This window comes from Protopterus annectens, chromosome 12.part0 (genome assembly GCF_019279795.1).
Source record: "Protopterus annectens isolate FY-2018-M chromosome 12.part0, PAN1.0, whole genome shotgun sequence".
In the NCBI taxonomy this organism is placed as follows: Eukaryota; Metazoa; Chordata; order Ceratodontiformes; family Protopteridae; genus Protopterus; species Protopterus annectens.
Window position 1 is genome coordinate 1,390,615,180 of NC_056746.1, and position 15,026 is coordinate 1,390,630,205.

Below are 15,026 nucleotides of genomic sequence, written 5' to 3' on the forward strand. Positions count from 1 at the left end.
CCTTCCTGCTACCATCTCTTCTATATGATGCCCCAATCCTCACCAATATCCAGTCCTCCCTGAAAACCAGACTGGACTCATTACAACAAGATTGCCAAATTTGTAACAAATTCAAAATACTCAGCACACCACTGCCTCACTTATTCACAATTAACCACTGCACATAAACTCATATACAGGCCTTCAACATGCCCCTCCCTCTCCTCCGTATTAACTACATACCACCCTAACAAGCCCCTCCCTCTCCTCCTTATTAACTACATACCACCCTAACAAGCCCCTCCCTCTCCTCCTTATTAATTACATACCACCCTAACAAGCCCCTCCTCTCCTCCTTATTAACTACATACCACCCTAACAGACTACTAAGATCCAAAAACACAATGATGCTGAAAGTTGAAAAACCTAACCTTGCAGCTGGTCAAATGCTGTACTCTTTTACTGTCTCAAAACTATGGAATGCCCTCCCTTCTTCTATCAGAACAATCAGTAATCCTGCTCTCTTTAAGAAGTCTCTCAGATCACACCTCTCTTCTGTACTTGTGCCAAAATAGTACCTCCTAACACCTGATCCGCTACTATATCTCTCTACAACATCACTACTTATGAGCTCTTTCAGACTTGCTGAATTCAACTGCTTATGCCTACAAAGCTCCAAGTAACAATCAAAACTGTTACTCTACCTGACGAACTCCATCCTCAGTGATCAAATTATACACAATGTCGATGTGTAATGTTTGTAAATAACTTGTACCATTGTGTTTAATATTTATTTCCATGCATTGAGACTGTATATACACTGCATATTTAGCTTTTTTTTTGTATGTACTATTTATGTTATATGGAGCTTTTCTTCCCGGACCTGTACTGAAAATGGGCTGACCTAGGCCCAGTAGACTTTCCCAATAAAAGCAAATACAATAAATAAAATATAAATAAATAAATGTATGAGAGACAGTTTGGGGTAAAAATATGAGACAAAATCAAGGACACATACATTGTCCTAAATTACAGACAGTTAAGAGGTAAGGGCATGAGTCTATTCAACAGGGGGCTGAAGGAGCTGAGTACCTGCCCTGCTGGTCAGTGAGAAACTGTTAAAATTTCAAAGAAACAAAATAGCATAGCTGCATCACATAGCACAGCAGCTAGCCACTAGCCATCTGATTGGCAGGAATGGACCACCGCTTCTGTGTGACCTGACCATACTCCACAGCACAGACACAGCATCTATTACTTAAAAAAAATGCCAAAGGAGTCGCATCTTCACTACACAACAATCCTGGGAGATTTGATCACCACACCTACTGAATGTTAACTGAAAAAAATCACACTTACTTTCTAACTTACTGACCACCCCATTTGGGACAGTAACCATTCCTGACAGTTGTGCTGTCTAGACCTGTGAAATTGTATTCCACAATCTGCTAAATAGATACAGCCTGACATATTTGCAAACATATACATACACTGACATTCATATATGAGGGTACACACACACACACACACACATAAAGCATTAACATTCAAAAATGAGGAAATACACTCACAAGAAAAAAGTGACTTTAAAAGCACTTTTTCAGCAACTATCAACTTAGAATGAGGGGGACTACAAGAACTACCTTGTTACTCCCTATACATTTTATATGATGTATATTCTTCCACTTAGAAGTAAATGCACTGCATTATACTCCAGCATCTCAGAATTAAGTTTCAGATACAGTTATGGATTCAGCCAATTGATCACCATTATGTTTTTCACAACTAGACATACAATTTCAAAAACAGTCGTTTATATGTACAGTATTATTTCTACTTCCCACTACCTTATGTGAGCCTGCTCCCTCATGTTTACTAGCCATAATAGTATGCCAGCAGAGTAAACATGTTGATTATGAGCACAGGTTGCTCCATGCCAGTGTACTGTTGTTTCCCTTTAAACATTTGTAGACAATACAATTAATGTGACAGTTTGGTGTGTGTGTGTGTGTGTGTGTGTGTGTGTGTGTGTGTGTGTGTGTGTGTGTGTGTGTGTGTGTGTGTGTGTGTGTGTGTGCGTGTGTGTGTGTATTGTAACTATTTTGCCTAATAACTTGACATTCACTTGTATTGTTCTGTTGTGGGTGCAGAGTTTAGGGCAAACAGAAATGACTAAGATTTTTGTGTTGTTTTTTGTGGATACACCTATGTTGCTGTATGCCTTAGGAAACTTTGGCTTATGTGTCTATTAGAAGTGTTTTCATCATGTTATGATGTGTACTACCTATGTAGGACCACAATTGTTAATTTCTGTGTTTTTCATATCAACAGGGATATGCCTAAGACACAGGCAACTAAAGGCATATGCAGCCAAAAGCCTCAGTTTTCTGTGACTGAGAATGAGTTGGTACTATATCCCCTCTGTCTCCATGGCAGTCAGCTCATCACATTGCAGTCCGCCAACAAGACCTTTTGTGACCATGTCTGGTGACAGGTTGTTAATGATGTAAATGCCGTGGATGGCCAGGACCGAAACTACCATATGGCCTGATGCAGAGCCAGTAATATGATACCTAACGCCACCAGCAGAGTGAAGGTCTTGGAATGGGAGCAGAGGGCTACTGGTGTTTGGACATTTACTGTACCCCCACTTACAGAGATGGAGGAATTCCTGACCTTGCTCAAAGGCAGTAATACCACCTCTGAATTTCACAGTGCTGTACTTGATGTCAAGTTTGAAATGGATAGGCCCCAGAGGATTTCTACAGGTGATTCCTGTAGTTCTTCATTTGCAACTGTTAGTCACATTACTGTTTATAATACCTATCTCAACTATTGCATTTAGGTATATCTGTCATCAATTCATGCAAACCACCTGCACAAGGAAAGGACATGATTACATTTAGTTATCTTTACTAGCAACTTAATGATATCACTTGCATGTGTACTTGTGGAATGTGGGTATACTTACATTGTATATGTTTTGTATTGGCGTGGTCACAGGATAAGCATTGTCTGGTACCAGCACTATGCAGCTACATCCATCTGATGTTACAGGACCCTTATTCTCTGTTGATGATGGTGGGGATGAGGAGACACAGTGGGAGTATGACCCTCCAGTCCTCACCTCAGACTATAGGCATAGTCTTTCTGCCTGCACAGACCCATGACACACTATCATCTGAGACTGCACGTGTTAATGGGGACATTGTAGCTCAAGGAGGTATAGTGGCCCAGGTACAGAAATGTCAGAATCTGCACTTAGCCATTATGGGCAGGGAGTTTCAGACAGGGGGATCAGTAGCAGTGCTTGCAGGAGGTATACTTTCCACCTCCCCCAAAGTAGGTGCATCAGTAGCTGCTGCCCAACATATGTGCAAGGGCATTGTGGAGACACAGGTCAGTTCCACCATGACCTTGGCAAAGGGTGAGAGGGCATTCCAGGTAGGGCAAGCTGACTTACTGCACTGCACATACCATGTGTGTGACTCACTGGATGGGATGAATGATATAGTGAACATGCAGTGTCTGTTCTGCTTTGTCTGCTAGTGGTGAAGGGCCATCCTTGATGGCAGTCATCTGTCAGATAATCAGATGTTAGCTGACCTGGTCATGAATGTGTGAGGCCTCAGTCCAGCAGTGGTAGCACTTCTACTGCTGCATCAGTTGTACATGTGTCCACACCCAAGAAATCCCATCCTTGTGGTCATGATCATACTGACACCTCCTCCAGCAGACGTTGGTAATGTTCAGTCAGCACACTGAAATCTAGCCAGGATCATGGGACAACCAGTTCTCATGGAAGGGGGGCATGCATGAGAAGTGGAACCCTCTGCTATGCATAACTTGGAGCTATCCAGTAGGTCACAGCATAGTGCTAGCTCATGTACCAAGGCTGCCCCCTGTATACACACATGCAGTCCACCACTGCCCATAGAACATCCCTCATACCAGAGACATAGCTGCTTTAACTGGCATTCTGTGCCAATTCCACAAAATAGTACCCCAACACCTCAGCACCTCAAACAAAGAGCAAACAAACAAAAAAGAGTCTTCTTCATTTACTTCCCACCAATGAGCATACCAACCAATTGTCAAGATTTTCACAGAATGTGTAGATTTTTGCATTGTATTTTTGTCTGTTCCTCATAAAATGTGTGGTTTTCCAGAAAAATACCAATGTTTGAAGTGACTTCATAATGCTATACATTTGAGTTTCAGACTTCAAATCCTTCAGTAAATGCATGCTAACACAAGCCCTGTTATTTTAGCAAGTTTGTTTTAAGTTTACAAGAGCAATATTTAAAACCTGCCCCTATTTCTGAGCCTTTGTCCCCCATTATTTTAGGGTTTGTCCAGAAATCTTGCTCTGAGAGGTTGGGAGGTATGCAAACCAGGTGGTCAAACAGATATATGCCCCCTCTCCCCTGCCCTAGCTCTTCAATGGAAAGGTAAAAAAAAAAAAAAACAAAACAAAAAAAAAGAAGTCAGTGATCAGGTACCTTGTGGGCTCCTGAAATGCAGGAGTCAATCAGGTCCCATTTTTGCATTCTGCTCCTAAATCTCCTTCCTGACATTATAGTAAAAAATAAATTAAAAGCAAAACATATATTTTTAAACTGTAACAAACTCCTTGCTATAAATATAGCAAGAAATGCACTCATGTACTCCTTCCCCAGTTTGCAAATGATGATAACTGTGCCCTGCCCTTATAGCGTTCTGACTTGAGCTGCCTGTGTGTGATGCACAGACTGGCCAGACTATGGACTGGTAAGCATAGCCGGGTGTTTTTATATGCATCATTGTTATGTGTATCAGCTTAGGTACTGTGTTGCTATGTAGTATAGGTTCCTCCCTCACCTATGCAAAGTAGGACAACAGTGCCCTGCTCTTATCAAAGAATATTAAGTCTATGCGTCGGTAAGCAGAGTCTAATGTTTTTGTATGCTTACATTTTACTATCTGTATCTGCTTAGGTGGTATATATCTATGTAGCAAATCCATGTACAATGTGCTGCCTCTTAACTAGTTCCACAGCATATTGTGGCCACTTCCATCTAGCGTGGTCATCCACTGCTGCTCTCTCAGCCTCTGATTCCTCATCTGTCTCAGCTGCTCCTGCTGGTGTTGCAGGAAACTCTGGTACTTGACAACCACCAAACTGTTGTTATCAGCTTCCTCAGCATTATATTAGGTGGGATGGCAAGTAAAGTTTGAATTTTTCCACAGTGGTGGATTGGGATCACAATGCAAGGCTCCATCAGATGTATTTGGGCAGCGGAATTGTGTCTTCTGCAGCCCAAACGCATGCTCTGTGATGTTTCTGTTTTGTGAAATGGCATGGTTGGAACTTTGCTCTTGTTTATGTGGATTTCTCATTGGGATCATGAGTCAATGTTTTAGGACATATCCAGCATCTCCCAATAGAAGTCCTTGTGAGAAGTCACAGCTTGCAAACTGTCAATAAAGGTCATGTGCGTATCATATATGTGAGTCATGGAATAAAGGTCATGTGTGTATCATGTATGTGAGTCATGGAATAATGGTCATGTGTGTATCATGTATGTGAGTTACGGAAACTGTCTGACCAGCCAACATAAACATTGTAGGTGGTACTCTATGCATTACAGACCACCTGGCAGTAGATGAAGTAACATCCTTTGTGGTTCATGTATCTCCTTCCCAGTTCACCAAGTGGGTCTTTATTTTCATGTGGGTACAGTCTATGGTTCCACTACTTCAAGGAAATAGGTTTTATCATAGATTCGACATATGGTATTTGCCATCTCCTCTGGGCTAAGGGGGAACCATGTATGCTCCCCCACATGCTGAGACATGGCTTCATGGAAATGGTGGAGTATTCTTGAGGCAGATGTCTGAGATACCCTCACTGTGTCTACAGCTGGGTGTTGAAAGATCCCTGTAGCTAATATACATAAAGCCACGTATACTTTAGTTTCTACAGGGATGGGCACCATGGCTGCAGATGAGGCTGATACATGTCCACTGCTTGTTGAATGAATGGTGTCTGTGTACTGGTGTATATTGTATATTATATGTATGTTGTCATAAAAAAAAGAAAAAAAAGTTAAGTGGGATGATGACATGGCTGCACATCATTTATATGTTTCTGAACCATTCAACCAATTATTTCTTGTATTTCACTGGCGTGCAACACAGCACATTATGTGTGCCAGCCAGGCTTGTTGTGTTAGAGTGTTTCCTGACTCACATGAACCCTCCTCATCTCTGCTCATTGTGCAACTTTGCTTAGTGTCATGTGGTGTTGGCTTGTGAATCCAGCCTCTTTCTTATGTCTTAATTTAAAAATTATTTTATTTTGTTTTTTTTTTTTTTTTTTTTTTTTTTTCTTTACCAGAGAGATAGTGGGTTTCATATCTTCGACTGATGTACTCAAGATACACATTACCTATAGCACAGAGTCAAGATAGGCCTTATTTGTTATTTTTTAAATGTATCTTTTAATATATCCCAATAAGACTATCAGGAACGTCTCAGCCACTTATGGCCTTTTCCATTCCTCCTTCCATCCCACCAAAGAAAACAGTGAGAGAGACAGTCAGAGGCCACACGGATATCATGTATAACTACATGGGTGTTCTTCAACCTTACCCTCTCACCTCTGGTGACCAGCAAGCTTCCTGCTCATCTTAGTAACACCTGCAGCGCTGGACTGTTCAGTGTGTGTGTGTGTGTGTGTGCGTGTGTGCGTGTGTGCGTGTGTGCGTGTGTGCGTGTGTGTGTGTGTGTGTGTGTGTGTGTGTGTGTGTGTGTGTGTGTGTGTGTGTGTGTGTGTGTGTGTGTGTGTGTGTGTGTGTGTTTCCACATGCTGAATTAAGGCTGCAACTCAGATCTGTGCTAGGCAGATTCAGCTAATGGCTATCCAGCTGTTGAACCTACATCTAATGCCCACTAGGTGGTGATCAAGCACCCACAATATCACCCAGTCAATTCATCACTCCCAAGCAAGGATGAATAAGCCAACATCAATGACTCACTGACTTCCATTACCAAGTCTGTTTTCAAAAGTGCCTGGGTTAGTTAACTCAATCACATTGCAGAGACGGTATTCCTCTGTGCCATGACAATGAGCAGATTGTCAGCATACACATCTCACATCCTACTCCACCCAAACCCACATCACACATACCTACATATGTGGAGGTCCTCACCAGAATCATACCTAAACACCAGAGACCTCCTAAACACAAACACAAGCACCCTACACATAATATTTTCTCTGTAGAACATAATACGCATAATAGGTGATGTACCAGTGTCTCACCCATCAAGCCCTTAATGCAAACCACAAAACCAAACATATTAGTCATAGGTGATTCCATCATGAGACACACAGAAGTCCCTCTCACCAGACTGGATAAGGAAAAGGTCACAGTCAGCTGTCTGTCAAATGCCAGGACACACCATATCATTCATGCACTCAAGTCTCTCAACAACAGGCACTGTTATGACTCCTTCACAGTCCACGTTGGTTTGCACAACTTGAGACATACCTCTCTGGACTACATGAAGAGAGACATGACTGAGCTCTCGGACTATGTATCTGAGGGAGGTATGTCCCTAGCCTTAACCTTCACCTAGGATGATGCCTCAATACAAACAGAAAATGATTGACTTCAACAATTGGCTTAGTTTCTGTTGTCATTATAAGGGGATCCAGTATTTGTCAGCCTCAGATAACATGATTGACAGACCTCGATGCTTTGCCAGAGATGGTCTTCATCTGTCACCCCTGGGGTTTTGGCTACTGGCTAAGGCTCTTGCCACCCCCATTGTGCCTTTTTAGGAAATGTCTCAGGGACAAAATTCCCAAAGTAAAAACTCCATCTAAAAACAACCTCAAGGTTATGCTGCTAAATGCTAGGAGTCTTAACACAAAACTGCACTCACTGGTTGATTGTATCATGCGATATAATTAGGAGGGTTATTTAAATGGTTGTCTTAAAATGTGTTTTATTTCTGAGGAAGTCTTTGTTATAATTGGATGAAAGTGCTCAGATTAAAGTATTTTATATTGCACAGTGGTTAGGTCTGTGTCTTCCAGTCCATACATTGCTTGTTTTATTGTGTACCCGTTGGTTCTTAGTTTTTGTATTTAATGATACTACATATACTGAGCCTGTGGATATAGCTTAACCTGCTGTCCGACAGGTTCTGAGAAAACTTTACTCCTCTATCCACACCACATGTACCCCATGTCTTACGTGGGATCCAACAACAAGTAGCAACACCATTGGTTACTCTTTTTCAATCATAGTCTAAGTACTGGCTTCATTCCAGCTGAATGAAAAATGGCCACTATTATTCCCTTGCACAAGGGGTGTTTCCACTGACCCTGGGAACTGTAGACTTATTAGCCTGACTAGCCTTATCTGGAAGGCCATGGAGTGAATCAGGATGGACCTTATCAACAAAGATATAGGTAATCTCCAAACACTTGATCTACTCAGTTTGGATTTGTCAAAAGGAGATTATGCCTGTTAAAAACTGGACTTCTTTGAGACAGTCACCAAGGCCATGGGCAAGGGGAAATAAGTGCATACACCCTACCTAGACTTAGCCAAGGCATTTGACACAGTTTCCCACTTTGGCATCACTGACAAACTTACCCACCTAAGTATCAACCCTCATCAGAAATTTGCCCTTTTCTCCACTGTAGTACGATCTCAGAGTTGGTATATTTAGTTATGGGGGTGTGGGGAGAAAGCCCCCCACTTCTTAGGGTCAGACAGTTTGTTAGGTTTTTGGTTGGGCAAGCGATTTTTTTCCCCTGGGAAAAAAATTCACTGAAGTGGCCATTCAGAGTTTTGGGAGTTCGCTGTTTATGTGTCGACGAAAAGGCATTCGATGAAAATGCCTTTCGATAAGGTGATATAGAGCTGAAAAAATGTTATATGTGTGGTGAAATAGGGCATGAAACAAAAAAAAGGCCATTTATGCATGGAGTGTAAAGAAAAAGACGACAAACTAAGTGTTACAAACAAGGGCAAAGAGAAAGAAAGAATTGAAGAGGAGATATAACTAGAAGGAACTGTAGAAAAAGGAGAGATGCTGAAAAATATAATAAAGGAGAAGATTTAGAGACAGAATCAGAAGTCAGTGACAATGAGGATTTAATTTAAAAAATGGTAAGAGGAAGGAAGACCTCAATTGATAGAAGAGATAAAGACAGTAAAAGAAAATGTAAAGCCATTAATATAAAAGAAAAAAGTAAAGGGAATGGATAAAGCCTTTCTTATAAGGGATTAGTATAGGAAGATATCTACTAAACTAAGAACTACAGAAAGAAATAATTTAAAAATTCTTTCTATGATCGTTAATACTATGAAAAATAATATTAGAATAATACCAACTTTAGAATGGTGCAACAACATTGCTTTGGAAGATGTAAGGATTTTGACACAAGAAGAAAGACTGCAGACACAAAAATTATGGGCTGGGGAAATAATTATGGCATATGGGGAATCTGCAGTGTACAGGAATAGCAGTTTTACATAGACAAATAATTGAAAATTTGGATGATATACTAGTAAAAATGAGAAGAATAGCTATCATGGCTTTAAGGTGTCAACGAAAGTGTATAGAATTATTGCTATATATGCATATGCAACTAGTAAAGAGAGAGAAAACATTTATTTCAGACAATATTGAATTATGTTTTTGTTAACCTATAGATATAATAATTACAGGAGATTTTAATTGTGACTTAAGGGTAATAAAAGGATTAGAGGAAAAGAAATAAAAAAGATGATAGAAATAATAAAATGGGGAAAAGTTATGTGGATCAAAAAGTATGGACTCACAGGAGAGGTACTTTAAACTGAAATAGATTATTTCTGCTATTAGAAGGAATATGTATAATGGAAAAAGAAACTATTATGACAGTTTTTTTCAGATAATTTGGCAATATGGTTAGAAATTTGTTATAATACATAATATATACAGATATGAAAAGTTATACAAAATAAATAATAAGGAATGGAATGAACAATGAAAGGCATTAAGCAGTTATGGAAAAATATTAATATGAGAGTATTCCTCATAAATTGATTGGAATGGTGGATTGCCTTCAAAAAATATAAAAATAATTGGGGTGTGGCAAGATACAGTGGAGACAGGAGCAGAATTATTTAGTTTTGTTGTATTCATCCTATTTCTGACAGGACATTTTGTTTCAAAGTTATCATATTTTATTATTTTGGGAAATATTAATAACCCAAACTTTTCTCTACAATAACATATAAAAATTACTGAGATATTCCTATTTTCCAATCAAACAACTACCTTATAGAACATTTCTATTGACAAGATGAGTTATTCCAAAACTAACTCTCAAAACACCTCACTCAAGAAGGAGCTTCAAATGGTTTTGTCTAATATACAGGAACTGTCTTCAAAGATGGATAAGATGGGTATTAAAATAGACTGGTTCAACGACAAATGCTCAAAACAGATGGAACTAATTCACGAGTCACTTAACCAGCAAAAATTACAAATGTCAGGAATAGAAGAAGCCTTGAATGATGTAGAAAAAAGACTGTCAGAAGGAGAAGACAACACTGACTTTTTATTAAAACAGAATACACTTCTGTTGAACAAAATTGATGATCTGGAAAACAGGTCTCAAAGAAATAATATTTAAATTTTCGGTCTGCCGGAGAAAATTGAAGGTAATAATATGACTACCTTTTGGATATCCTGGCTCCCTATCACCCTTGAATTACTTGAAGCTATGTCATATGGGATCGAGAGAGTGCACAGGTCTCTTAATATTGCTTTATCTGATAAAAATAATACCATGAGATCTGTCATTGTTAAATTCTTTTCATCACAGGATAACAAACTAATTCTTAAAACTGCATGGGCACAATCTCCTATTCAAACTAGATGAAAGGATAATACGATTTGACAATGATTATTCCATGGCAGTAATTTCAAAAAGAAAATGTTTTTACTATTAGTTAAAAAACTGAACCTTTTTCCAGTGAAACTAAAAATACTTCTTCCTGATGAGACAAAAATCTTTGAAGGTCTAGACTCTGCAATAACCTTCATAAAAGCTAAAAACATTATTGATCAACCTGAAGAAATTCATTGGAATGCCATCTCCTTGAAAAGAATGGCAGAAAGAAATGGCTGGAAAATGTTGAAAAATAGAAATAACTAAAGGAAAAGTGACTATTCATCTATGTAATATTTTTTGTACTGATTTTCAGGACTTAATCCCATTGTGTATAAATTAGTTCTAACATTATAGGGAAAATCAAACATTCCCATACTGGAAAAAAAGTCTAGGATGTCTATAAAAGGTAATTACATTTGCTTTACTTAATTTTACTGCATTATGTTCATATAACAGCTCATATTTGTGTTATTAATCACTGGATAGTTGCTTGTTCTTTATATTGGGGCTTGGAGATTCATGATGGCTTTCATATGTTTCATTCTGCATGTAAATAATTTGTACGGAGAGTGCTGTGTAGATTATGTGGACAACCGTTGCTCTTTGTTTTAATGGATTCACATCTACAGCTGTTTTGTATTGATTTAGGTTGATGACAGTTATTAACATTCGCATACAATGGATGGCTTTCTGTAATATAGTGAATGCATGAGATTTAATTTTGTTTTCTTGAGTTTTTTTATTTGTCGTATTTGCTTTTTCTTATATTTACAAGACTATGATGCTTGTTGATCTATCTAACTAAACATTGGTGTTTTATTTTCACTCCTTTGATTTGCATCAAATGAGAAGCATAAAATGATTTTCCTGTTAGTGAGGAAAGCTGATTAGCTGTCTGCTTCATCTGTTTTAACTGACACTGCAATATGCATGATGGTGATTTTAAAAATGGTGATTTGGGAATCATAAGGTAAATGTAATAGGATATATTTGTGCTGCTGTGCTGACTAGAGATTGTATGTGATGATTATGTCTGTTGGGTTGCGGACGCTTTCTTTTCAGTGAACTATTAGATCTGACTCAATGTTAGCTGAGACTATTTACACACACTACTGGAACTGAGGTGAGTTGATGTGGATGGGGTCCCTTGAAAATATAGTGCTGATAAATACTCTTTTCTTACAAGTATCTATGCATGAAGATTAATGTGATTTATACCTCAGTGTTAACCTTGTCTGTTTGGTCCGCTTTATATTGGCGGAGGGAATTGGGCTCCATATTATCAGTTATGACAGGATCGCTTATGAGTTTTGCCTGAATTGACGGTCAATGTGCTGAAGTGGAAATGGTGGTTTATAAAGGAAGCTGGATGATTTGTGATGTGTAGCTGACATGCTGACAGTTGTCTGGATTGTTATAGATTTATTGATAGGTGGAATGGGATCTGCCAGGCTCTTTTGTGATACAGATTAGTCCAGTTTTGAAGTTGAGATTTCTGGGTCTCATGGGTGGGATGGGAAACCGGGGAAATGGGAGATTGGCTGATTCCTTTTGGCAGGGATATCAGTTATAATACAGATTGTTGCCGGATTGTTTGGAAAGCACTTATAGGTTCATAGGTAGATACTAGGCTATCTGTCCTAGGGCATTTATAAGCCTAGCCAGAGTGTATTTGGCTTCCACCTCCCTATTAGATTAGCCTACTGTGCCTTTGTAAAGTAGGTCACAGAAGGTACCCTTTTAAGATTAGTTTACTGTACCTCTGTCTAGCAGGGACACAGAAGAGATCCCAGGGGTGAATTTGTGATTTCCCATCCATGCGTCCAGATTTCGCTTGAAAAGGGTCAGCGAGGGGCTATGTCTAACATGAATTGGGATTCTATTCCAGAGTGAGGGGAGCCTCTGGGAAATGAATCTGTCCCTCCAGCATGTCCTATTTATTTTTGTGCTGAGGTTTAGGTTCCTGGAGCATGTAGCTCTAAGGGACTTGGATTTTTTGAGGTGGAGCATGTCCATTAATGCTGGGTTTGACATGGCTTTGTACATCAGGCACAGATTGCCTCTGAGTAGGCGGTAAACAACTGAGTAGAGCTGGAGTTTCTTTAGTCGAGCTGCATAGGACATCTGTTTGTACCCCATGATCCTCTTGGTGAGGTACTTTTGGGGTCTCTCCAGTTGCTGCAGGTGTCGGGTAAGGTACATCCCAAAAGGGGCTTGTATCATTGTAACTTATGTAAAGTTTTATAAGAACAAGCAGTTACAGTACATGGATGAGGCTTTTTCTACTGCATGAGCTTTTCTGACATTTATTCTTCCGCTCTAATTAATTGTGCCGTGAAGTCATAACATGTCTGCTTTATGATTAACACTCGATTCATCTTAATAAAAAGGAAGATAATTGAAAAATATGTGAATGTAATACACTGAATAGCTAATGAGAAAGCTAACTTTAGTTATGACACTTACTTAGGGTTATATTTGAAACTACATGAATATGATTGGACACTGGAATTATATAAATATTCAATAAGGCATTCATCTGTTATGCCTTTTACTAAGAATATCTTGGTTAGCACATACTCTGTTTAACTTTTAATAACCAAAAAGGGAAAAGTTAAAATGTTCTTGGTTTTCAATGTTTATCATGAACCCTTAGAATTTTACTATTTGACATGAGGCACTTCTCTTTAGAACTCCACATTAGTATATTATATGTTTTAAATTGCATAGATCTTATTGACCGAATGAATGTATGATGAAGTTTCGAAGCTATTTGCCTCAAATCTGACAGAGATCTGACTAACATATTATTCTTTTGTTAAACATGGCTAAATGCTAAATAAGCTGCTAGACAGTATTGTATGTAAGGGTGGCATCATTAAACGTATGAATATGAATGTCTTAGTAATGGCTTATCAAAAAAATGATGAATAGTAATAGAGTTTTAGTTAACTCTGCAATTTGAACAGTTTGATTAAATTATGTATTTAACTACTTAGTGAACAATGGTGATATCTCTATATGATGAAGATTGTATATTTTTGAATATAGTCAATATCTTCAGAAGGTGAATTTATGTAAAAATTCAATTTTATGTTAGTTGTAATGTTGTTTCAATGCAGATTCACTCTCATTACAGATAAACTCTAAACAAACTTTGAGCAGATCAGTCATAACCAGAAGTGAACCACAATTCATATTAATAATATATATATATATATATATATATATATATATATATATGTTTGTGGGTGTGTGTGTGTGTGTTATTATATATTAAAAATTAGATCTACTTTGACATTCACAAAGATATATTCCAGGCTATGTACATAGAAACTTTATGGAGCTATATAGACCCAGTTAACAACAGAGTTGATATCATTTTTATATTGTTTTATTTCTTTCTAGACAATGTAATTAGAATATAATGGAGCTGAACTAGTTTTGCTGCAATAGTTAAGCTGAATGACTTGGATGGATTTACTATTTAAGTCTGGAGTGTTATACACCATGAGGAGGGAAGGATAATTAGATTCTTTATATGTTTTATAGCTTTTGGAATATTTGTTTTTATTCAGGTGTCTACAATAGCATACATATCGTATAGCAATAGCGTTACAAAGTTCTTGAGAATCTTCATCATTAACACATAATTTTGTAATGCTTCAATAGGTACCCTATTTTTTGTATTTCAGATTATCTTAAACTACTTGTTCTTTAGATTAAAAAGATGACAAATTTAAAAAGCATTTCACTTAACATGAATGGGTTAGTGGCTGCAAAAAGTGCAATTTCTACAAATATGTAAAATTATTCACACCACAGGTAATATTTATTCAGCAAACACACTTATTAACAAATGATATAGTGAGACTCAATAATAAACAATACACAGTAATAGCAAGTTCCAAATATGGTCAGAAAAGAAGAGAAGTAGCTATTCTTTGGAAAAATACTTTGCCATTACCAAATATCTTGAACACTTACATTGATGATAAGGGTGTGTTTTGCTTAGTTAATCTACCAATTAATTCAAAGATATATTATCTTAGTAATATTTATTGGATCACAGAAATGGGTGTTAAAACTGCTGAAAATCATC